The 25880-nt window shown below is 36.4% G+C and overlaps 2 long non-coding RNA genes across 2 annotated transcripts; both read right to left on the minus strand.

Moving 5' to 3' along the window:
- Positions 1–518: 518 nt before the first annotated feature.
- LOC105715595 (uncharacterized) lies at positions 519–10701 on the minus strand. Its single transcript, XR_001107079.3, has 4 exons — positions 10528–10701; positions 9942–10124; positions 1742–1784; positions 519–987 (listed from the first exon to the last, which is right to left on the minus strand). It is a non-coding gene; the product is annotated as an uncharacterized LOC105715595 (long non-coding RNA).
- A 3074-nt stretch (positions 10702–13775) lies between these two features.
- On the minus strand, positions 13776–24501 carry LOC135274898 (uncharacterized). The gene is made up of 3 exons (XR_010342632.1): positions 24380–24501; positions 15036–15075; positions 13776–13946 (listed from the first exon to the last, which is right to left on the minus strand). It is a non-coding gene; the product is annotated as an uncharacterized LOC135274898 (long non-coding RNA).
- Positions 24502–25880: the final 1379 nt, after the last annotated feature.

Genomic DNA, 25880 nt, shown 5'->3' on the forward strand with positions numbered 1-25880 from the left:
TCCCTTTTGGAATGGCTGTATTTACACAATACCTGCACCCCCCCTCCACCACCACTGTATCTAGAAAGTAACTAGCTTGCTTTTGATTTTACAGGCTCATAGGCGGAAGGGACTTGCCTTGTCTCAGATGAAACTTTGGGCTGTGAACTTACGGATTAATGCTAAAACGAGTTAATACTTTGGAGGACTATTCAGAAGGCATGGTTAGTTTTAAAGGTGAGGACGTGAGATTTGGAGGGGCCAGGGGCAAAATGATATGGTTTGGCTATGTCCCCACCAAATCTCAACTTGAATTGTATCTCCCAGAATTCCCATATATTGTGGGAGGGACCTGGGGGAGGTAACTGAATCACAGGGGCCTGTCTTTCCCATGCTATTCTCATGATAGTGAAGTAAGTCTCACGAGATCTGATGTGTTTATCAGGGGTTTCCACTTTTGCTTCTTCCTCATTTTTCTCTTGCTCCCACCATGTAAGAAGTGACTTTTACCTTCTATCATGATTCTGAGGCCTCCTCAGCCATGTGGAACTGTAAGTCTTAATTAAACCTGTATTTGTTCCCAGTTTCAGATCTTTAACAGCAGCATGAAAACAGATTAATACACACAGTAACCAAAAAGTGGCAGTTCCATCAGTCCAAGTTCACTTCAGTGACTTCAGTGAGCAGATCCCCTGCAGATCATTGATGGATATGTATCATGAGTAAGAATAATTCTTTGTATTTTAAGCCAATGAGATTTTGAGGTTGTTTGTTACCATGGCACAATAGGGTTTATCCTGACTGATTCAACCTCTTTCAGTTTACATTTGAGCTTATATGATAGCCTCATTGTCAAACCTAGAAAGAAGCAAAGATTCAAATGGCCACAGAGTAGTGTTCTTCTGGAAAATGTTTCTAATAATTCCATTTGTCCTTTGTTAGGTCCATGTTTTTCCCTGGTGTCTCTCTTCACGCTTTGGATATCAGTGAAGGTGTTCATTGGAGAGACTGAGAAGAAATGAATGTAAGAAAAATAAATAAATCAATGGAAATGTGTCAGTACCCTCTAAAATGAACTTATTTTGAAAATTACATAAGAATAGACCATGAAGCAAGTGAGAGGCAATCTATTTTCAATACTATATCACTAGTTTTGTTTTTGTTTTTGTTTCTGTTTTTGTTTTGAGACAGGGTCTCACTCTAACACCCAGGCTGGAGTGCAGTGGCACTATCTCAGCTCACTGCAACTTCCACCTCCCAGGATCAAGCAATCCTCTACCTCTGCCTCCCAAGTGGCTGAGACTACAGGTGCCCACCACAAGACCCAGCTGATTTTTGTGTTTTTTGTAGAGATGGGGTTTACACCATATTGTCCAGGCTGGTCTCAAAGTCCTGAGTTCAAGCAATCTGCCCACATTGGCCTCCCAAAGTGCTAGGATTACAGGTGTGAGCCACTGCACCTGGCCAACACTACATCACTTTCTACAACTATATTTTTATGTCTTCCCTAGCATGATCAGTAGAAATATCCTTTTGACTAGATGCTGCAATGCGGCATCTACCTTTATTCATTGGCTCAGAATATTTAATTAATTTTTATTAAAAATATAAGCTTTGGAAGATCACAATCATTAACTGTTATGTTCACTGTATAATAGATATACAGGAACATGTACTTGTCTATCTAATCCATAGCACCTAAGTCTGTAAGGCAAGAGAATGTGAAGGCCCTTTTGAAAGACAGAAGAAAATTCTAACGTACCTGAAGAATACATGGCTCTACTCAACAACTTATGAGTTAACTTCTGGAAAAAAATTAAAAGACAATCTCTGTGAAATTAATATTTTAAATAGAATATTTACTTTTATCAAAGTAATTCACATACACTCAGAGGCAAATATTACTATCTTATAACAAAAACAGCAGTTACCTATTTGGGGTCTTGTAGAGGTAAACTCAAAATAATATGTTATTATATGGCAAGAGTAAGAAAAATGACTAAATCTAGATTAATCCCTAGTTTTGAGGACTAAGCCACTAGGTGGATGGCAAGTTCATTAATTAAGATGGGGAAAGACTGGTAAGAACAGGATTTCCAGCATAGAGGAAAAGCAAAGAATCAAGAATTCTAAATCAGACATAGAGATTTAGACATAAAAAGTGAAGATGTTCAGTAGACAGTTTTATATAAAATCTGTAGTTCAGGACATGGGTCATGGGCAAGGTTACTGGTTTGGAGGTCACCTAGATGTAGATTACATTTAAAGATATTGAAACGATGGCAACTTAAGAGAAGAGAGCATACAAAAACTGAAGCTGACATCATTCAACATGTAGCATTCAGGCCAAGGAAGAGAGCCAGAAAAGAAGACTGAGAAACTCTGGCCAGGAAGATTGGCAGAAAGCCAGGAGAGGTGGTGACTCTGGAGTAAGCAGGGGTTCAAGGAGTCAACAGTCAACTGTGTCCATGCAGCTCACTGCTCACTATATAAATCTGGCCATCCTTTATTTCCCTGCCTCTATTCTATGTGGTAATTTTCACAGTTCCCCTCCAATTTCTCACCTCTGTGCTTTTGCTCCTATTATTCTTCTGCATTGGAATACCTCCTCACCTGTCAAAATTCTATCTATCCTTCAAGACTCATCAGGATACCAACAACTTTGTAATACATTTCCTAACTCCACTAATAAAATATACTTTCTTCGTCCAAACTATTCGATAGCCCATTGCATGTCAAATTTTATTCTGTTTTGTACTTTAATTGTTTGTATTCTTTATTCATCCTTCCTATATCCCAAATGGACTATAAGATAGGTCCCCCAACCCCTCATAATGTATCAGAGTGTCTGGTATGTAGTAGGTCCTCAATAAACATTTTCACTGAATCAAATACAAAAATATAAAACACAAGCCAGGAAAAGTATTTTCAAAGGACAACCTCTTTTGTCACTTTGGATTTCTGTCTGCCAAGCACATGGATCATCTGCACCAGGCCCAAGAATTATTGACACGTATTCCTGGTCCTCTATAGAAAAATAGTAAAAGAGATTAATCACAGAAAACAAAGGTTTTTAAAAGTTATCTTTCTAAAAAATACTGTGGAAAAAAAAAATCTACAGGAGAATGCTGGCAAAACGACTTATCCTGTCTTGGCTGAATATGTCCTGAGCTAATGGCTATTTTAAAAACCACTTAAACTAATCTTTTCCCCAGATCTTCATTATGAAAATAGCAAGTTGCAAAAGCCCAAAGGATAAAACAACTTTTGTGATCCCTGAACCTAAAATTAAGCTACAAAGACTGTCCTAATCCAAGCCTTGGGTTAGAAGTCAGACAGCAGAATATTAAAAATTGCTAAGAGAGTAGATCATAAATGTTCTCACCACAAAACTATGACATGCATGTGAGGTGACAGATACCTTAGTCTGATTTAACCATTTCACAATGTATACATATGTCAAAACATTCCACTTTATGCAACAAATATATACAATTTTTATTTGTTAACTATACCTTAATAAAAAATAAATTTTAAAAACATAAAGTAGCAGAGGCATCTGATAAATAATAAATATGAGTTTAATCATTTTAAAAGTCAGGCAGACCACACAAGGTGGCTCACACCTGTAATCACAGCACTTTGGGAGGCTGAGGCGGGCAGATCACTTGAGGTGAGGAGCTCGAAACCAGCCTGACCAACATGGTGAAACCCCATCTCTACTAAGAATACAAAAATTAGCCAGGCAGGGTGGCAGGCACCAGTAATCCCAGTTCCTTGGAAGGTTGAGGCAGGAGAATCACTTGAACCTGAGAGGCTGAGGTTGCAGTGAGCTGAGACAGAGTGAGACTCTGGAAAGAAAGAGAGTGATAGAAAGAAGTCATCTGGAAGGTAGCTCTGGCTACGAGTTGGAGGAAAAGGGAAGAAGGAGAGAGAAAAACAAGTTATCAATGGTACACATAGTCAGGACCAAAACTTTATGAACCACATAGAATTTCCACAGACCTAATGATCAATGAGAATTATTTGCCAAGCTGCTAGGTGAAACATGCTGAAAAACAGCTGGGGCCTATGGCAAACATGTATGTTCAGCTTTATGATTTTCTTCAGCCCCTCTTCTGTCTTGTACTATGTTGCCCCCAACTGTCTTCTAAAACTATTCACTCTTTCACAGTCAATAGAAACTTAGAAACCTAGATTCTCAAACTTTTGCTAAAATGTCCAGGTCTTTTTAGACACTTGTAGATAGATAAATAATTTAGTGATAAAGAATACATATTCTGTGTGGGTCCATACTCTAGATCTATCCTATATTAACTGTGTGATAGTCCAAACTGGTTGTTTTGTGCTAAAATTCCTAATTCCTGCACTTTGAGACTCACATACTCAGAGCTAGAAAACTTTTGAGAGTATAAGGTGATAATTACTGCAAATTCACAGAAGACTACATAAGTATAAATAATCAACCTAACCTCCCTCTTCCTCTAACATTTTCTCACAAAACTAAAAAGTCTGGAAACCCCTTTTCTTAATGGTGGCGCCAATTCAACCACACTCTAGAAGGTATTAGTTTCATTAACTACAATGTGAAATCATCAGAATAAAGGGGCAACATGAGAAAAAATGACAGCATGGGACTTTGCAGTATATAGATTTAATTGCTCATACAAGAACCTGGGAGGGGGAACCCCTCAAAAGATTAGTCACTTCATTTTGTGTTGCAGAACTCAATTCAGGTTAACAAAGTGTTGCCAACAAAGGAGATGAGAGAATGGCAGCATTCACTTGCTCTGGACTGAATAAACAAATGTGGGATTTGTGGGCTGACTAATGTCCTGGGATAAACCAGGCAGTCAGCCAAATTCTAGGAGTTTTGATGAAAAGACAGCAAGCCCACACTTTTCTTCATAGCAAGTGCTCTGTGGGAGTATTGATGTCCACATGGGCAGCCTGGGTCTTCAACTTGCCTTAAAGATTTGCCCTTATCCAGCCACAGGGAATTCTCAATGCTTCTGTAACTGAAAACCTAGATCGAATGACAGAAGCTAAATTCCTACTTCTTGACAAGTGTTAAATATATTTGTCATGCATCTCCATGTAGAAACATGTTATCGTTGACCCTTTCTAAACACTACAATACTCTGAAAATATACAGTTAAGTCACTAAAATGTGATTCTAATTTTCCATTCATTCATTCATTTCTTTCACTGAGTGCCTACTATGCTCTAGGGACCATGCAGGGCTCTGTATATAAAACATTTGGTGAGTCTGACATTGAAGCCCCCCATCCAGCCTGAAACTTTCAAGGGCACTGAAAAAAGTAATAAAATGCTTGTAATTGTATTTCTTGGTTAGGGGAAACTATTAAAATTTGCAATATTTTGGTGAGAGAGGCAGTAAGTTTTTCAATTAAGGTCTTAATATAAGTTCGTGAGGAAGTCAGAAATGAGAATGAGGAGTTTCCTTTTATCTGGCCACCAGGATCCTCCATCATGCTGTGAGGACCGCAGTCTTCATTTAACCTCAGGCTAAAGTAGATTTTATTGCAAACTGTGCAGCTAGTGAAATGTCAAGGGCTGTTTCACAGGATCTTAACTAACACAAAAAAAACTTCCTAGCAGCAGCTGATGCAAACTCCTTTAAATGTATATGTCTAAGTTATCTACCCAGATAATAAATATACATGGTATACACAGGCTGAAAACAAAATCTCTGAAATGTTCAATGTGAGTATAATATACCTAGAAGCAAAAACTTCACTGATATAAAGGATGCATTTTATGTGTCTTCACAAATATCTCCAACTTCTTGTGAAATTTAGGGCCTTCTTAAGTAGTTTTTACCACACAGAGTTTTCATACTTCCCTATATGAAGACCTATTCTCCATGATTTATCAACCCTCCAGGGTCCCAGTGGGATGCTGCCAAGTTGCAAATTTAGAGAATTAGTCTTAAGAAATATTGTATATAACTGCCTTTGGAAGAAAATTCAGGTAGATTAGCAAAGATTTCAAGCAAGTCCTTTTACAAAAACCTGCAAACTTTTAATGAGTCTGGGGTTTATGAAATCATCAAATCAATACCAAGTTTAACGTATTTATGTTAATCTTATAAGCATAACTCTTTAGGAATAAAGGTATTACAAAAATAAGGTTTGGAAAAGGGGACTAACTCTTGTTTAATTAGTGTGAAGAGCAGAGAACTGAAAGAAAAAGCTATGCACAAGTTGGAAAAGTGCTACTTGGGTTTTAAAAAGAGAAAAAGAAAACCTGACATTGGGATTGGATGATAAGCAGGTAGCAGAAGCAACAAAAAGTCTCTTTCATTTTCAGTTCAGGGGGCCCCTTAAAGGAGCAAGATGAAATGTACAGCCCACAAACCACAGGCAGGCCTGCACAGGAAGTGGAGTGGAAATTACAGTTGAATGGACTCTCAAACAGGATGAAGCCAGTCCTTGGGAGGTTTCAAAAAACCAAGTAGACAATATGAACATCCAAGTATTTCCTTGTGTCATTAACTCAACATTCTGATTTCAAACACCATGGAACCACAATGAAAAAGCTGCAAAAACGGTGGTGGTTTTTCCAAAATTTCTTTCTGCTGTTTGCTTGTCAGAGCCTATCAGACTCTTCCTTGAGCACTTTGCAGGGCACACACTGGATCCCACTGAGGTGAACTATTTGAAGGGTGATATCAGATTTCCCAGCAAAATTAGATAAGCAGATTGACTTGACAAGAAGCATGAGGTAGCGAAAGGAGCTTCCCTAGACAGTGCCAGATAGTTAGGTGCCAAAAGCCTGAGGTGGTTATTAGAAAATGATTACCACCTCCAATTGTCTTACTTTTCACTGCCAGAAAACTGCTACAGCAGAAGTTAGCCAAAGCAATCACTGCTCCTCTAGGAAGCATTCACTGGGAGCTCTTGCTAACATCCCTATCGTTTGAAAGTAGCTAGACAGGGCAGTGCCAGCAATTCCTGCTGTCAATTAAGGAGAAATTGCCCGACAGGATTTTAACTTTTAACTGGATTTCAGCCATGCTGCTCCCAAATACTCCTTTCTTTGGTTACTTTTCAGCTGGGGCTTCTTTGGCAGCCAAAGAAGTATTTCACTTCCACAGTCATCACAGCAGTACAGAGGAAGAAAAACTGAAAAGAGGTCAGGACTCCCCGACTCTTTACCTAACACTTAAAAGGCCTCTGGCCAAGTCAGGCTGCTTTTCTGTGTTCCCTTTTCCTTTAATTATAAAATAGGATAATATAAAACCTACCTCACAGGATTATAGAAAATATCGTAGGAAAGAACAGATGAGCTAAGTGCTATAGAAGGTACATACACACTGATGTACTTAAGTCTATTTGTATGCACGTATGTGTACAGTACATACATTCAATTTTTTATTGTTTTCCAGTTGCATAAAAGAGAAATACAGACTTGGTAATTAACTGGTTAAGTGATATGGACAATCTGGATATTTTAGAATAAAAATTCATCCCTTGGTTTGAGGACAAAAAGGCAATGTCTAAATTGTTCAGACAATTTTTTCTTCTGCAAGTCCTAGCCATGGAGTCTACACAAAACTGAATTTTAGGATTGCTAAGAAGCCAGAAAAAAATATTTTAAGGAAAAATAATAATGGCTACTAATTATTAAATGTTTACTATATGCTGGCCAATCTATGAAACACTTTACAGACATTATTTTGCCTCCTCTTAGTTACAAGCTTGTAAAGTATCTATTATTTAACAATACTATTCGTGATGCCTTAAGTGTATAAACAAATTTATTGTTGGAATTGAGATTCAGACTCAGGTCTGTCTTACTTCAGGGTCCTTGATCTTACTCAGAGCCATCATAGCTCTCCGAAGAATGTTATTTTTCTCTTCTGCCCCTACTGTAGGATTTAGCATTTTCCTTTGCTGTTAAAAGTTGGCCCATGTGCCCTGGCTGGTGTGTGGGCCAGTCCCTGTGTGGCCCCTTGTGTAAGAGCAGATGTACTGGAGGGTGACACAGAGGCAGCAGTATGCAGAAAGGGTTCTGAAAGCAGAGGACAAAAGAAGCTTCATGAAGAAAGCACCTTTGGGACTTACACTCAGCTTTAAAGGGCTGCATTTCTTTGATAAATGTCACAGAGGCTTGTGGTTAGAGCAGGAAAGAACTTCTCCTGTATTCTCCAGCCATTCCATTTAGACTAAAACTCTTCTTCAGATATTGGGAATGAGCTGTTTGGCAACTTTTATTCAATCAGGATTCATATCTAAAAGGTTGTTTCACATATCCCCCACCTGTTACCTCTGATGGTTTCTGTGGAGTTAGATACATTCCAAATAGGTCTCCCCAGTTTTGTTCTAGAAAGTAGTACTGACTTGGGAAAGGATTCCAGCACACCTAACAGTAATGCTTGAACCCTAGAAGAACCACATGGTGTACTAATCTAGTCATTAGATACTATTTAGAAACACCATTGGAAAATATTAATAAAATTTTAGAATTAAGATTGATACTAGTAGGTAAAAAGCGAATGCTTGTTGAGCTCTTACAGAATGTCAAGCATAGTATTATACCTCTTACATAGATTATTTAATTAATCTCCTACTATCCCTATGAGACAAGAACTGTTATGATTTCCATTTTCAAATTAGAAGACTAAGTTTGCCATTATATATTTCTTATTGTCAAAACAGCCACCAACATGACAGAAGAGTAGACCTCAGGCAAGAGTAATGCAAAATTTTCACAGAACCATCCCTCCCTAACCTCCCTACTTCTCCTGTGTTCTCCCAAATGTCTTATACCATCATCCAAGGTGGTTACAGATTTCATTCATTTGTCCTACTTTTCCCCTGACATGGATTGGAAACTAGTTATCTCCTATAAAACTAGAAAAAAAAAGTAAGACCTTAAAAGAAGAAAGATATTTAACTCTAAGAGACCTGAGAATAAACTATGACTCCAAGAAAAGTATACATGTAAATGTATGAAACTGATTGCAAAATGAAAAATTCAATAGAAATCTCTTAACTTCCAGACTAGCCCCATGAACAGCCTCTTCCATGCAATTCAGTGGAAATTATTCCACGGGAGTTATATGAAAGAGAAGAAAAAGGTTTTTTGAGAAATGCAGGATCGGGAGAGTTAGGCCAGTATTATGAGGAGCTTTGTCTGGTGTGAGCTCTTTAGCCAGATCTCTCCCTTTCGGAGCCTTCCCCAGCTGAGATATTTTATACCAGAATCTGCCTTAGAGCCACACAATTCTGCTGAGTGCAAGGGCAATGGGATTAGGTCAGAAAGACATTTACAGGATGACAGTGTTGAAAAGTTGTTGAAATCCAGCTCTAAAATATACCAAATTATTTATGTCATCTTTTGGGTTTCCAACTCAATGTTTTCTCATCCAGGCTGGGTGCAGTGGCTCACGTCTGTAATCCCAGCACTTTGAGAGGCTGAGGTGGGTGGATCCCTTGATTCTAGGAGTTTGAGATCAGCCTGGGCAACATGCTGAAAACCCATCTCTACAAAAAAATACAAAAATTAGCTGGGCATGGGAGTACACACCGAGTAGTCTCAGCTACTCAGAAGGCTGAAGAAGAAGGACAACTATAGCCCAAGAGGTTGAGGCTGCAGTGAGCCATGATTGTACCACTGCATTACAGCCTGGGCAACAGAATGAGTCCCTTTTTAAAAAAAAAAAAAAAGGAACGTTTTCTCATCCACAGGGTCTAACCACAGCAAAGCTGGATTGCAAAACCTCCTTAGACAGAAAATATTTAGAAAATAGTCATTTAGTTCTATGTTCTTTGTATCTAATTAGCTATGTTTCATTATGTGTATGTATAACATCTTCATAAAATGATGGAAGGAATTGTGTACAGTATAAATGAGCTATAAGAATCATAATAAATAATAATTACTCTAATATATTTCAGTATTTGTAATATACTATAATGTTACAGATTACTTACTTCATAGTTTTTGCTTGACTAATCCATCACAAATGCTAAGTTCTTCAACCCATTAGTTCTTGGAAACACGGAGTTATCAACAGTAGTAAAAGGGTGAAGGGGAGCCTCTTCAATGCTCACGTTGAAATTAAATCACAGAAATAGTTGCTTCTTTCTCACCAAATCACCAGCATCCCTCTGAAACTTGAGGATGAAATATTTATATCAGCATATAAATGGATGCAAATAATGAGTGTCTCCTTTATACATTTTGCTGCAACAATATACATATACATAGTTATAGGGCTTGGGGAAAACTATTGGGTACAGACAAAATAAAGAGGAAAAAAAAAGGAAGGGAAAGGGGATGAGAAGAGCGGAGCAGTGCTTGAGCAAACAAGGGACATGAAAGACTATTTATTTTATGTCTATTATTGTCATGAGTTGCATTTTAGGCAATTTAGATCACCCTCATTTTTCAGAAAAATAAACCAGGGCTCAAAGAAATGAAGTAGGCTACATTACTAAAAAAGTGTTAATCACAGGATTTGATCCTAGGTCTCTGTGATTTAAAGAATCTCTATTCTCTTTCACTGTATCTCATTACCTCTCTTTCCAAGAGAATGTTCCTTTGATGTGTGTTTTTCAATTCTTTAAACACAGATAACATATATCTGATGGCCAGCAAACAGAAGTCTTTTCTTTGATCTCTGCTGTTGAATCAGAATGAGGCTTATTCTTCTCATCAAAAGGGAGGCTTGATGTAGGAGAAAAAAAGAGACAAATGTTAATTAATCCTTTGATTGGGCTATGACCTAAACATAGCGGATATTTCCTAATCCCTCTTCCTAAATGCTTTTATCACCTTGAATAGTGTATGGAGCAGAGAAATACATTGAATATGATATACCTATACTCAGTAAATAAAACACAATAATAGTTCCACCTCTCATTTCTAGTACAGATGCCAATGCCTGATTTAAACCTATTCCCTAGATCCTCCTACCTTTTTTCTCTCTTGAAACAACTATCTATACACAGTCTAGTCTCTATGACAGACTTAGCAGTTCCTTGACAGGGCATGCAGGTAGTCCAACATTAAGTATATAAGTTCAGATTCTGTCTTCATCATTGATGTGGTCTTTGATGGGAAAATTATTTAACTTCTCTAATCTGTCTGTAGTTTCTCAATATCTAAAATGGTGATTTATTATGATGACTTATTTCATGAAGTTGCTATTAAAATCAAACAAAATGATATGCATAAAGTTCCTAGCACAGTATCTATGACATAATGGGAGTTGGTGCATTTTTCTTGAATTATTGCTAGATATAGCCCCATAATTTGCAAAGTAGACAAATTACAGTACTTTGAGGTAGCAAGGGAATCATTTGGATGGTTTCCATTTGCTACAGAGAAATTCATTTGGAGGAAAAGAAGCTGAAGGGTTTCTCAAGAGACCTGGACTCTTCAGCTTGTCTCAAATTTTCTTCTTATAGTATAAGTCCAGTGCAAACAAAGTGGTTGCCCATTTAATGTTTAATATTTGATATAGCAAGTGAATTCATTTTAGGTCTAATTTGTATAGTATAGTATTATATTATTATATGTACATATAAAATATTGTTTAATAAATTTGCCTTCTGATTTATGAGCATTTTGAAGAGGTTGGACCACAATCTTGAACAACTTTCTTTATGGTAGAATTTTATACTGCTTATATCTTTTATATAAGCATATTTTATAGCATATTGCTAAGTCTATATGTTTATTTAGTTTTTGGTGAAGAATACAACCCCCAAGGATAACTTTAAGTGATGTACTTTTTGATCTTCATTGTGACAAAAAGCATGGGCACCTATGCGTTCCACCACTTCCTTCATCAGCACCACAGCCACCACCAGTACAACTACTGCTTCCCCAGCCTATTTTGTTTCCTATGTATAGATAGTTAGAAAAAAAATTGAGTAATTTAGTGAAGCTAAGCTATTAGTACATTTGCTGAGGTAATACTTTGCATTTCCATTAATAATGAATACTTATGCCAAAAGCAAACTATAAGGGTTATAGTGATGATATGCTGGATGAGAAAAAACAGAGGATTCAAATTCCACTTTCACCACTAATTAGCAATGTGGAGTTGAGTAAATTAACCTGTCTAAGTCTCAGTTTCTACATCTACTAAATCTAAACAAACCCAAAACAGTGACTATTTCATTAGACTAGATAAATGGCTAATATATAATAAACAACAGATAGTAGTTATTCTGTGTTAGAATACAAGCAATTCATTTTACTTTATCACTGTACTCATATTTCCCTTTCTCCTATTTTTCCTTTAGCCTCTTAATCCTATTACTTATATGTGTAAAATCAAATCCTTTGTTGAAGGAGACCACATATTAAAAGAAAATAAACACACACATATACACAAATAAATAAATAATATTTTTCCAAAAGAAAAATATTTGTCTTCAGAGAAAAAAAGCTATAAAGTATTAATCATGTGAAATGTATGCATGGTGGAAATGGATCATTTAGCACTTTGTAACTTGAATATACAGTAGTATTCTCAGGAGAGAGTCAAAAAGGTTGTGTCAGCATCCTAATGAAACATATTCAGGCACCTTTGCCTTCAACTTCTTTTCCCAGCCAAGATGACAAATGTGGGTTAAACATTTCCTCTCTAACTGACTCATTTGGCAGAAAAAGAAATCCAGATGCCAAGAGGAATAGAAAAAAAAATGGTGGGGATAGAGGCACAGGAAGGAGGGGGAGGAAGGAGAAGCATGTCATATTTCATCAAGCTATAAAAAAACCAATGCAGAAGATTAAAAGAAGGATACATTGACTTTCACAGGTAAAAACCAGGTTCTGGAAATATAAAAATTTTTAATGTTAACTTCACACCAAAGAGGATTAATAACTAAAGTGTTTTTACAGAATCACTATACTATAATTCAGTTATTTACAGGATAATAACAAAAATATATATGAACTTATACAGGAAAGCCAAGGGTCAAACCTCTAGAGCATTAACACTCATATATACTAACAGACCCAAAGTCACACTTTAATTGAACTACTATGAAAAATAATCAGAGCAATCATTTTATAATTTAATTATAGGAAACACCTAGGATATTCTACTCTGTTTCTAAGCATTTTACAATTTTTAATTAATTTGTTCCATAATAATTGCTAAAGATTATTATGTTAATCTGCCAACATCACATCCAAATTTTTATAAAATAAACAGGTGTGTAATCTCAGCTGACTTTAAAAAAAAGTACAAATACTAAAATATCATATTGTGTTAGTTATAGCTGCCCCAGGCAAAACAGTTTCACTTCCACTGTTCCTTCTTTCCTGTCCTTTTGCCTGATATTTCTCTAATATTCATGACTGAAAGTTGTTTTGAAGATAAAATAAGATAAAGTTAAATGACATATGTAAAGTCCTCAATAAATAATAGGTCTTATTACCATTGCTATGGTCACCATCATTATTGCTGCATTTATTTTCTTTTGACATTACTCAATCTTTTTTAATTTTTTAAATTATTTACTTTTTATTATTATACTTTAAGTTCTGGGGTATATGTGCAGAACATGTAAGTATGCATGTGACATGGTGGTTTGCTACATCCACCACCCCGTAATCTACATTAGGTATTTCTCCTAATGTTATTCCTCCCCAGTCCCCCCACTCCTTGCTATTCCTCCCCTAACCCCCCTACCCCCGACAGGCCACTGTGTGTGATGTTCCCCTCCCTGTGTCCATGTGTTCTCATTGTTCAACACCCTCTTATGAGTGAGAACACGTGGTGTTTGGTTTTCTGTTCTTACGTCAGTTTGCTGAGAATGATGGTTTCCAGCTTTATCCATGTTCTTGCAAAGGACATGAACTCATCCGTTTTTATGGATGTGTAGTATTCATGGTGTATATGTGCCACATTTTCTTTATCCAGTCTATCATTGATGGGCATTTGGGTTGGTTCCAAGTCTTTGCCATTGTAAACAATGCTGCAATAAACATAGATGTGTATGTGTCTTTATAATAGAATGATTTATAACCCTTTGAGTATATACCCAGTAATGGGATTGCTGGGTCAAATGGTATTTCTATTTCTAGATCCTTGAGGAATCGCCACACTGTCTTCCACAATAGTTGAACCAATTTACACTCCCACCAACAGTATAAAAGCATTCCTATTTCTCCACATCCTCTCCAGCATCTGTTGTTTCCTGATTTTTTAATGATCGCCATTCTAACTAGCATGAGATGGTATCTCAATGTGGTTTTGATTTGCATTTCTTTAATGACCGGTGATGATGAGCTTTTTTTTATATGTTTGTTGGCTATATAAATGCCATTACTCATTCTTGAAGGTGGCTATCATGGGTACACCTTCCCAAAGCATAAGTGTAGTACTAAAGGCAAGATTTTGGATACATACAGACAAAAAAATAATTTAGTAGTAACATATTTATATTAAAGTATATTTAAATTTTATAACTAGCACATCAACCTAGTGATTTAACAGATATTATTATTAAACAAATTTAATTAAATTTAAAATCATGGTATATTTTCAGAAGCATAACAGTACAGGTAGTATGTGAATAGCATAATCATGAGGATGGTACATAAATAACCACAGTTTGGAAAACAATGAAATAAAGCATAAACAACTGCTTTCACAATGTAAGGAGTAGGGGAATTAGAGTCACATTTTGAAAGAAGCAAATCTTTCACCTGCTAGATTATACATTTCTTGAGGACACATAGTCTTCATAAGAAAAAAAAATCATATAATGGCAGAGAATGTGAAAAAGCCTTAAGTTATAATTCATACCTTATTCAACATCATGTTTCTTAGTAGAGAAAAACCTATGAGTATGAGACAGCCTTTACCAGTGACTAAAATCCATGGAAAGAAAAAACTCCCAAATTACTAATAAAAGTGGGAAAATTTTAGCCAATCATCCTTCACAATATTGGAAAAATCTAAGCACATAGTAACACTCAATAAATTTTTGCTAAATGAATAATTGATATGGCTACTATAACTACAGATAACCTAAAGCATCAAAACCAAATAAAATACACACCTGATAGCACCTTACAATTTGGGGGATCAGGAGGAAGATGCTAAAAATAAAAACAGATGGAATTACAATTACTGCATAAACAGTGTTACAATGACAGCTATTAATAGGATTATCTCTTGTAAATAGATTCTCCAAACATGTATATATTTCATAGTCATGAAAACTTATCATTCAGTCATATATATATGGGTATAATTGATTAGAAGGGTTTAAGTATAGCCATTCTTGTATGCTTGTGTGGCAAGAGTCAGAATTTAAGAAACTTTGCAGAAACATAACTTTTTTTAAGAAATAAATTCAGTGATATCTGTTTTGCTTTCTTTAATGTAACAATGCCAAGGTTAACATTATGTACAATTTTTAAAATATTACTGTTGGGTCTGAGTATTTGTGAAACAACACTCTGAAGACACCCAAAGACAGTATGAATAGACTGGAGCTTCCGTTGTGCCACTGTGGTGACCGTGGGGCAAGGTGGAATCTGAATACTTTAGGGAGGGTGGGATTTATTCTTAACTCACAACCAGACAGATGAACCAGTCCTCATGCATTTATTAATTTTATCTGTTGCAATGCATAAATACATTTCTATGCTATCCTTTTTTAAAGAGCATTTTTCACTTTCTGCTTTTTAAAGACAGACATAATAAGGATTTGGATTACTGAGCTTTGTGAATTGTAATATTTTTCACTGAGTATTATAATTGTTTGTTCATAGAACCCTGAAGGCAGAAAATGTCTAGTTCATTCTTATATTTCTAGTGCCCAGTGCCTGAAGCATGGTCAGTAAGTATTTGTTGAGTTAGTTAATAAATGTATGAATAAATGTTTCAGCCCCTAGACAGCTGGAAGAAAGGGTTTGGGAAAGAAAATAGGAAAGAGAACTTCTGAAGCCCAAATTCACCTTATTTATTTCTTGGCCTCTTCTGCCTACCAGGCCCAGCAATGAATGAGCTAGCAGTGATCTCACCCGTAGAACCTGCTGGGCTAGTCCTTCAGCAAGAGGGGTGAGTCTGTCAACTCATGTAAAACATACTAAACTTGGCTAACATATTCCCAGAACAGTGTGACTGCTCTCATCTTCCAAATCTGCCCTGGTAAGCTAGATCTAATTATCTACCATGGAATTTGGCCAATTATACTGAGATTATAGTATATTGAGAAATATGAACTTTAGCTACCCATAAATAAAAGAACAGGAATCAAAGCCACTCCCTATTGCTTCTGGTGATTTCTGAACTTCTTTTCTCAAAACAGACAACAGTTGCTTTGGAGTCTGTGAGTTTCCTTCTCAAGTAGGTGAAAACATACATCAAACTGCTTTAGTTTCTTACGTAAAGTATCTTCAAATGTAAAGAAGATACAGTCTGTAGTGTTTTTTCAGAAAGATTTCAACTGAGGTTCAAAGCCCTGAGAAAGTGTTTTCACCCTTCAGCAGCAGATTAAGAGAGCTTAACTCTTTCCATTTACAATAGAAGGTAATCATGCACATTATCACATGTTTATGCAGTAGAACTAGACAAAGTTTAATGTTCCCTTTTATATGTTTTCCCAGTAAATAAAAATCGTCTCAGGGTTACCATGCATGTGTAATATTGTCAAGAAACTTTCTGGGTACAGTGGGGCAAAGTCCTCTCTGTAAATAAGCTAGAGTTGATTGGAGTTTTCACTTTGAAAAATAGCTCACAGTAGGATCTCAACAGCTAGACAATTTCTACAGTGCACTTCATTTTTGTTCATTGCTGTTATACCCAACTCTTCAGGATCACACCTACTAAAGAGGTTCAGGTATATCTGTAGCATTTGCTCTTCTCACTGCTTCAGATTGTCTGTTTTTCTCTATTTTCTTTTTCTCCCAAATACTTCTCTGTTGCATTAAAGGACACCACTTTGCAACACACCTTCTCTTTATCCTAGTTTTATCTCTTATACCATCAACCTTTCTGGTACATTTGTTTTCCGTTTTTATGGGATTTTTTACTTTTGCAGGCAGTTGTTTAGTGAGAGAGAGGGAGTGGTATGAAACCACAGAAGTGACTAAGAAAAGTCAGAGAAACCAAATCTGATTTACAGGCAGTGAGAATAGTATAAAGAACTGAGAAAGTACTATCTTGAAATGAGAAAGCCTAGAGATACATTCTGGCACCAAAGCTTACTGTGTGGCCTGGGAAGTCAGGGAACCTCCTGAAATTTCAGTTTCCTCATTTATATAATTAAGATGCTAATACTGACTCTGTCTGACAGAAATGTCAATAAGATGAAATCAGACTGCATGAGAGTTTTATGTTGCATTAATGTGTAAACTGTGTATCTCTGTATTCACATGAGTGTGGCTGTTCATGATGTTAGACACCTAGCTGCAAAGGAGGCATTCATGCACACACACAGTCTACAGCCTTCTGTTTACCTTCTGTTTACTCTTGCCTAAACTGGCCTAACTCAGGAATACCAAGGAGTTCATTCCTCAGAAGACAGGAAATCCACATATATGAACAATCTGACCATCTCTAGTGTACCCTGCACAGTTACTTGGCTTCATAAAACTTCTCTCAGCCTGCTTCATTGACAGTCTGATGTTGGTTATGATCTCCTTCTCAACCTACCACCCACATCTCCACTACAGTCTGGTTGTTTGTGAACATCTGAATTGAACTAGAATTGAGTACAGTGATGATGCTTTGGAGTCAAATTGACTTGTGTTCAAACACTGGCACTATAATGAAATAGCCATGACACCTTGAACTTGTCATTTAATTTCTGTGAGGCTCCATTTCCTAATTTGTATAGAGATGGCACTAATAACACCAAAGAATGCTGATAAGGAATAAACAAGATAATACATGATCATAGAATCTTGCTTGATCAACAGTTAGAGTGATGGGTTAGTCTTCTAGGACTGCTGTACGAAGTGCCACAAACTGAGTGGCCTAAAAAGAGAAACTGTCTCACAGCTCTGTAAGCTAGATGTCTAAGATTAGGAGTTGGCAGGCCCATCCTCTCCCTCAAGGCTACAGGGAAGAATTTGTTGAAGGTCTCTTCCCTAGCTTCTGTTAATTTTGTGACTTGTAGCAGCATAACTCCAGTCTTCAGACAACATTCTCCCAGTGCATGTCTCCATGGCCAAAATTCTCCTTTTTATAAGGACACCATGATTAGAAGCTTCTCCTATGTTAGTAAGATCTCATCCTAACTAATTATATCTGCAATGACCCTGTTTCCAAATAAGGTCACATTCTGAAGCACTAGGAGTTAGGACTTCAATACTGGAATTTGGGGGGAAACACAATTCAGCCCATAACAAATGGAGTGAAAAAATGTTGAAGGCCTGAAGATTTGGCAAAGTTTATTTGGGAGCTAAGAGGTCAGAAAAACTATGCAGTGTGCTGTAGCTAATTGCTCAGCCACTTCTTACTATAATCTGTTTTTTTAAGAGACTATATAAATTATCCAAATATCTACTATAAGCTGCCATTCTACTTTGATTGTGGTGATCTGTATTTTCTCATTCTAAAAATGGAGAAAACAATTCTGGCCTCCACCTCCTAGAAGCTTACAATCAAAATATTACAACACTGCTATCCACACAGATGTTAAACACAGAGTAAACAGATGTTGCACAATTAAGATACAGCTAAAATCGTGACTATTTATATATGGAGAATTGACTCTTATTGCCACAGGAAGGTAAAGGACAAAAGCTAAAAGAAAAAGGATACCAGTTTCATAAAGACAGGACTACTGAGGGATATGAGGTGGTCCTTGCAGGGAGAGAACATGGGAAACTCACAGGAGATTAAACCACTAAGATGAGATGGCTTCCTCTGAGTAAGTATTCATGATTCTAGTTCCACTGAGCAACAAAGTCTAAAGCCTTGGATCCCTTTTTAATGATTCTTGGCCTTAACAAATTAGATGTGGTTTTCAGTTTTTGTCATCTTAAATATTTTTAAGGTACTGTTCCCTAGAATTATTTAGTAAATAAATTTCTAAATCCCTAAACCCATTTTCTAAAATTCTAAACCCATTAAAAATAAATATTGACAAGGAAAAAATTTCCATGTCCTAATTAAAAATGTTCGCACATAAACGAATATTAGGATCTCTTCTAGACTAAGTTCTACTCCAAAATAATCAAGTCAACAAGGAAATTACTATTTCTTAAAGACTTACTATGCATACACTATACCAGATATTGCTTGTGGTACAAAAGGAGATAAATAATTGTTTTTTAACTTTAAAGTAATTGAAACAAAGGAATACATATGCATACTTTGTCTTTACCAAACGATGGATTTTTTTCTAGACATAATCTCTGTCATTAAAAATGTATCGGCATTGTTGGTCTCTATCACTAACCTATTATCCTATGAGTTCCTTGACAGAAGAAATTACATCTTGTCCATATCCAACTTGTTTCCTAAACATTAAAAAAGAAAAAATACAGAATTAGTACAAAAGAATAAAGTTTTATTACAGCGCAAGAGCTAAAAGTAATATCCATCCTAAGTATGGATATTTAGAATTGTTCAGATATTTGTATTGTACTCACTTAAAAGGTTTTTTAAAGAGGCAGCTGAGCAATTAAAGTAAGATAGAGTTTGTGGTTTCTTTGAGCTCATAAATCTTGAACAGATTTATCAAATATGCACTGGCAAAATAGTTAAGCCTGGCAGATAATTATTTTTGAATAATTAAATGAGTAAATAAATAAATTAGTGAATTATACTAAAAAAATTGGAGAACCGTTGAATTTCAGCTCTCTCCTCTAGGTGGCAAACTCATACCTCCTACAGTGTTTCACATTTCCTGTCTCCTCTCGAACTGACATATGAAAATTGCACTGAAAAAGTCCATAGTTTTATGTCTGTTGTAGTGTACAAATAAGCAAATATAAAAGTTTTTTCTCCCAAAAGTGCTTCCTTTAGTTATGTATCCTTAAGCTCCTTGTCAAGAACATTGTTTATAGAAAGTCATTATGAAATATGATTGTGTAAGTACTATAAAGAAATAGAATTGTGCAAGAGACTTTTCAAAGCACTTGTGTAAGACTGCTTTGAATATCTTCAGTTTTTCATTGCCTACTCTTAGGAAAACATTGTTTTATCTAATGTTTATTATTATTCTCTAGGGTATTCATTTTCCCCTAAATATGAAAACTAAGCCCCAGATATATTTTTTCCAGATTCACTATGACCGTAATAAATAAAACTGAATAAGAGCTTAATGTGTTATCCTCTAAATTGAATATAGAACAATCGAATGAGATAAACAATCCAAATACCTTGCTTTAATTTCCGTTCACACCAAAATATGAGCTCCCTGAAAGAATTAAACTATGCCCCTCAATCTGTACTTCCCTTTGTGGAAGTACAAAGTGACATAGTCTGTATTTTCTTATACAGGAAATATGACTGAAAAATGTTCTGAGGTATCATGAAAGCTGAAGAGCAAAGCTAAAATTAATCTAAGAGCATACCAAACAGGAACAGCAAGTATTGAAGATGCCTGTCCTGTTTCCAAAAGTAAGAGGAGATAAGTAAAAAGAACAATGACATGTTATAGCCCAAGAGCTAAAATTAAATGCATATAAACAATTCCTGTGGAAACTAGAAGCCAATGTACATTACACAAATGAGGTAGAGTCTTGCCGAAACACGCCAGAAGAGAGTCGCCCAGCATTGAGACATGGCTACAGATAGAAGTGAGATTAACACTGGGAAACTACAGAGGACTGCACTTGCATGGAAGCTATTAAATTCTACAGTAATACTGAACAGTATGTACTTTAAACCCCATCTTTCTTCTTCATCCCACCAAAGAAGCTGAAAGTTGTTCAGATACAGAAATCCAAATGAGAATTTCTAGCTTATGTATGATTTCTCTAACACACACTTCTTCAACAATCACTTTAGGCCAGGCCCCATAGTAGAAACCATAGTAGAAGCCTTGAATAATACAAATATGAATAAGGCATGCATGATCCTTGCCCTCAGAGCAATGAGGAAGCCAGACACGGACACGAATAATTATATGAGGGTGACAAAGGAAGAAGGGGAGAAAGAATGCAAAAAATTGGTACATTGATATCAGGGTGTGGAAGAGCTACCTTTCAGTCCCATCCTACATCTAGATTAATGGCAACTTGTTTGACCAGAACCTAAGCACGGTATTAGTTTTGGTGGATTTTGAGTTACACTATAGAGCTGGGCCTCTAATGCAGCTAAGTCATGGAAATAGACACAAAGTAGATATGAACATCTATATCTCTTCAAAGGCATTTTAGCCTTGTTTCAAGAGATCATTCTCAAAGGTTTGCATGAAGGCAGAGAAGTTGCAGAAGAATACACTACCTGTTAAATGGACATGTGACTCCTAACTCTGTTAAATGGACATGTGACTCCTAACTCTGCCATTACATAAGCAAATATAAATCTTTTTAAGTAAACTAATAAGCTAAAAATATATTAATAGGGGAATATAAATAAATTATAGAATATCTCATAATTTTGAAAGAATGAGGTAACTCTAGCATGGAAGTAAAAAAATATGCATAGAAGTGAAAAAAACAGGAGGAAATAATTTAGGCTATAGACTAACTTTGTTATTTGATGCAACTTACACACTGTTATGTTATACCTCTAGAATTCTAATGACAATTTTTTTATAATTTCGGGGGACTTATATTTGCTATTTAACCTATCAAAAAATTGTGTCTTACAGTATTATCCAAATGTGCAGTGTGTGAAGACTTACACTATTTGTCCTAAACACTACTGGTTGTTTCAGGATTCTTCTTTCTCTGTAGCTACTTTGCAAGCATTATCTTCATGTTTACAGCATTCAATCTAATTAACCCATGCACAATATTATTTCAATTCAAAAGGAGAAAAGTGAGACTTTTGACCTAGCTTTTGTTATTAAATGGATTCCCTGCCCCATAACAGCCTAAGGTAAATCTGCTATCATTTGTCTTTATTCTTCATAAGAAAGGAGAGAAAAATAAAGGTGAAAAATGGAGGTCAAGAAAAGAGAAAAGGGAAAGACTGACCATCCCTTCCAATAGCGGAAACTGAAAGTTGTCTGTTAACTGTAGTCCTTACATCTGTGGCTAAGACAACACTCCAGGCCCTGTATCATGGCTTCTCCTTCACTGTGATTGATGCAATTTTCTCCTTTAGTCAAAAAATTATCTTTAATTCAGTACATGTCTTCAATGACTCAAGATCCTCAGATGTAATCATGGCCTATTCTCCTTCTAGAAAAATCTATAATGATAAGTCACAGAGTCTGACTTCTATGAGCCAAACTTATCTCTAGAAACAACACAGAAAGAAAGCCGTGTGGCATGCACAGGATGTGGCATAAACAGCCCAGTAGCTCAAATCAACCAGTGACCTTTCACAAAGCAGACACAGGCAAATACTTGGAGAAGCAACCACTAGATTGGTGCCAACATTCCACAAGTAGAACAGGTGCATCCACCCCCTCCTGGCACCACAGACCAAGCTAGATACACCCAGACTTTCCCACTTACAGGGCCACCAGGGATAGTCTGAATTCAAGTCAATAGAAGCTTACTGTCATAGGGATAAGGTGAGACCCATATTTGACACCAATCAACATATTCACGATTACCTAACAAGGAAAATAAAGAAATAAAGCAAACACATGTACCCATATCTATGTAATTCTTTTCAAAAGAACTTGAAGTAGAGCAATAAGAACTGAGAGAGGATGGTATTAGTTCTCTCTGAGTTCTTGTTGCTCCGCTTCAAGTTCTTTTCAAAAGAATTAGTTTCCTAATTATGAAATAAGCACCAACAAGAACTAGACCTTCAATGATAAGCCAGCCAAGCAGTTCCAGCTGCCTTCAACAGCACTTATTTTCTCTAAATGCATTAGACAATAAACAACCTAAAAAACCTAAGAGAAATGTTTACAATAATACAGTAATGATAATAATCATTATAGTCACCATTTATTAGGCATCTATTAGGTGCCAGATATTTTGCTCTATTTAGCTACATAGCTTAGTCTTCCTAATAGTCTTGTGAAGTATGTTTTATTATCACCATTTCACATATAAGAAAACTACATCAAATCTAAATTAAATAGCTTTCTTGAAAATACCCAACTAGAATGGCAGAGCCATAATCAAACTCTAGTTGAACTCCTTTCACTATACCACAGATCAGCTAATTATGAGCCTTATGTCAAATCTGTCTTGCTGCCTAATTTTATTTTAAAAAGTCTTATTGGAACATAGATATTCATTCATGTGTTGTCTATGGCTGAGTCTTTACTACAACAGCAGAGGTGAGTAGTTGTGACAGAAACTCTATGGCCAACAAAAGCAACACAAGCTACTATCAGGACCTCTATAGAAAATGTTTGCCAACTTCTACACTATAGTATGTCATTAAGGATTTTCTTTAAAAGATTGAGTATGATAAATACTTTCAAAGAATGATGAAATTCTAAGAAATGGGAGTTCACTGACATCAATTTTTTTATTAACAGCTACCCTAAGACATTCTGTTCATGCACAGAGCTTTCTTTCACTCCTTTAAAACCAAGTTGGAGAATGAATAGTTGCATTTCGGGATATAAGAATTTGAATTTTATCGACAGCTTCATCTCTTCCCCAATCCTAACTTCAGCTTCTTTTCACCTTAATCTCTCCCAGGATATCTCACCAAAGTAGACACATAAGGCAGAAAGTCAAGGAGGAACATAATGAAAAAGTAGTGCTATAGCTTCACAAAACTATTAATTCTATTTTCATTCTGAACACCTACCATAGAGGCACTCTGAAAAAACGACATGCCAAATTTCAGGGTTTCATTGTTTAGCCAAGCCTGGGTGGGTGAATTTATAGGCCAAAATAATAGAATTTTAATGTGGAAAGCACATCAGGTAATAACCAATTGAGAACCAAGTAGCAGCAGAGAAGAACCTTCACCTATCTATCCTAATGCATGTTCAACAGGATCGGGCCTAAGGCCACACTGTAGCTATTCACCAGCTTTCATATATTCATTAACTTCATGTCTTTTATCAAAGTTACACCTTTGGTTTTTTTAAAAAGCCTAGTTTGGGGAATCAAGCATACTTGGGTTCAAACCCTGCTTTGGCCACCTACTACTTGTATAATCTTAGGCAAGTCAGTAAACCACTTTAAGCCTCAGTGCAATATAAATGTAGTCGGTTGTTCATTGAGTGTAAAGAAAATGGAATGAGAAAGCACATTCAGTGCCAACAAAGCATGTGGCACGTAGTAGGCACTCTGTCAATAGATGGCAAACACCAGTATTGTTCTTATAAAACAGGTGAAACTGTATCACCTCAGTCTCTTCTTGGACCAAAGGCAGCAGGTGTTGATTGTTGGAGCAAGTGGCATCTCAGTACTCAAAGTATGGTTGATAATCTGCATACTGTATAGGAAAAACATTTTTATCAGAGAAAGATAAGTTTTAACTTTCTAATCTAGCCTTGTACCAGTTGCAAATAATTGTTATTATATGTTACACTTTATGGACAGCCTTGTTTTTAATTATGAGGTTTTTATTGGAGTGGCAGGTTTCGGGGTAAGTCTGCCATCTGACTTGCCAGCACTTGTGAAAAGTTTTTATAGTATGACTCATTTACATATACATGTGTATGTTTAGGTGCTATTATTAAATTTTGCTGGCATACAGTGAGGAAATTGTGATTCAAATTTGTCCGTATGTACTCCTCCCCCACCACCTGCTCTGCGCCTCCATTTACCAGAAGGCTAGCTTTAGCTACTTGTGCATGTAAAACAGAAGCAAACAACACTGTGAAAGTGAAAATCTTTTAGGTAGTGTAGTGCTGCAGTGGTCCTCAACCTTTTTGGCACCAGGAACTGGTTTTGTGGAAGTTAATTTTTCTGCGGGGTGGGGGGATGGTGAGGAGGAGAGGGCTGGGTTGAAACTGTTCCTCTCAGATCATCAGCCATTAGTTAGATTCTCCTAAGGTGCACACAACCCAGATCCCTTGTGTGTGCAGTTCACAATAGGGTTTGTGCTTCTATGAGAATCTAATGCCACCGCTGATCTGACAGGAGGCAGAACTCCAGCAGTAACGCTTGCTCACCTGCTGCTCACCTTCTGCTGTGCAGCCTGATTTATAACAGGCCATGGGCCAGTACAAAATTAAAAACACTGGGCACAAGGAAATAATATTCATGCTTTAAATTGTCTTTTCTATTCACTACACAAAGGCCACAGTCTGTGGCCTAAGGGCTGGAGACCCTTGGTGTAGTGAATAGAAAAGACAATTTAAAGCATGAATATTATTTCCCAGGGCCCAATATTTTTAATTTTGTAGAGGGAATCCTGGCAAGAAAAATTATCTCCACATCCAAGACAGCAAGTGCTATTGATGACAGGTCAGTGCTATAAATTGCCTGTGGAGGAAAAGAGAGAGAGAGAAAATGAGTATACAAACCTCTTTAAAAGAAAAGACACTCCCATAAATAAAAAATGGAAACTCAAAATGGCGTGGACAACATTGAATAACTCCACAGTGATTCAGTAATTCCAACAGCCATGCTTTTGTTGAGCACCTGCTACAGATGCACCTCTTAGGCAGGAAGCCCTAGGTAAGGCATTGTGGATACAAAGTATGAATAATGACATTTTGTAGATACAGACATTGCTTTTCTGGTTCCAGCTGCTCTATTAATTTAAAATACAGAAAAAAAAGTAGAAGGAATGAAAGGAAGGAGGGAAGGAAAGAGGGAAAGGAGAAAAATGGGAGAATAAGAGAGAAAGAAAAGGTGTCCAGTGTTAGATGTCACGATTCTATTACAACTCCAAGTGC

This window comes from Aotus nancymaae, unplaced genomic scaffold, assembly GCF_030222135.1.
Source record: "Aotus nancymaae isolate 86718 unplaced genomic scaffold, 86718_ANA_hifiasm-v0.15.2.pri h1tg000003l, whole genome shotgun sequence".
Taxonomy (NCBI): domain Eukaryota; kingdom Metazoa; phylum Chordata; class Mammalia; order Primates; family Aotidae; genus Aotus; species Aotus nancymaae.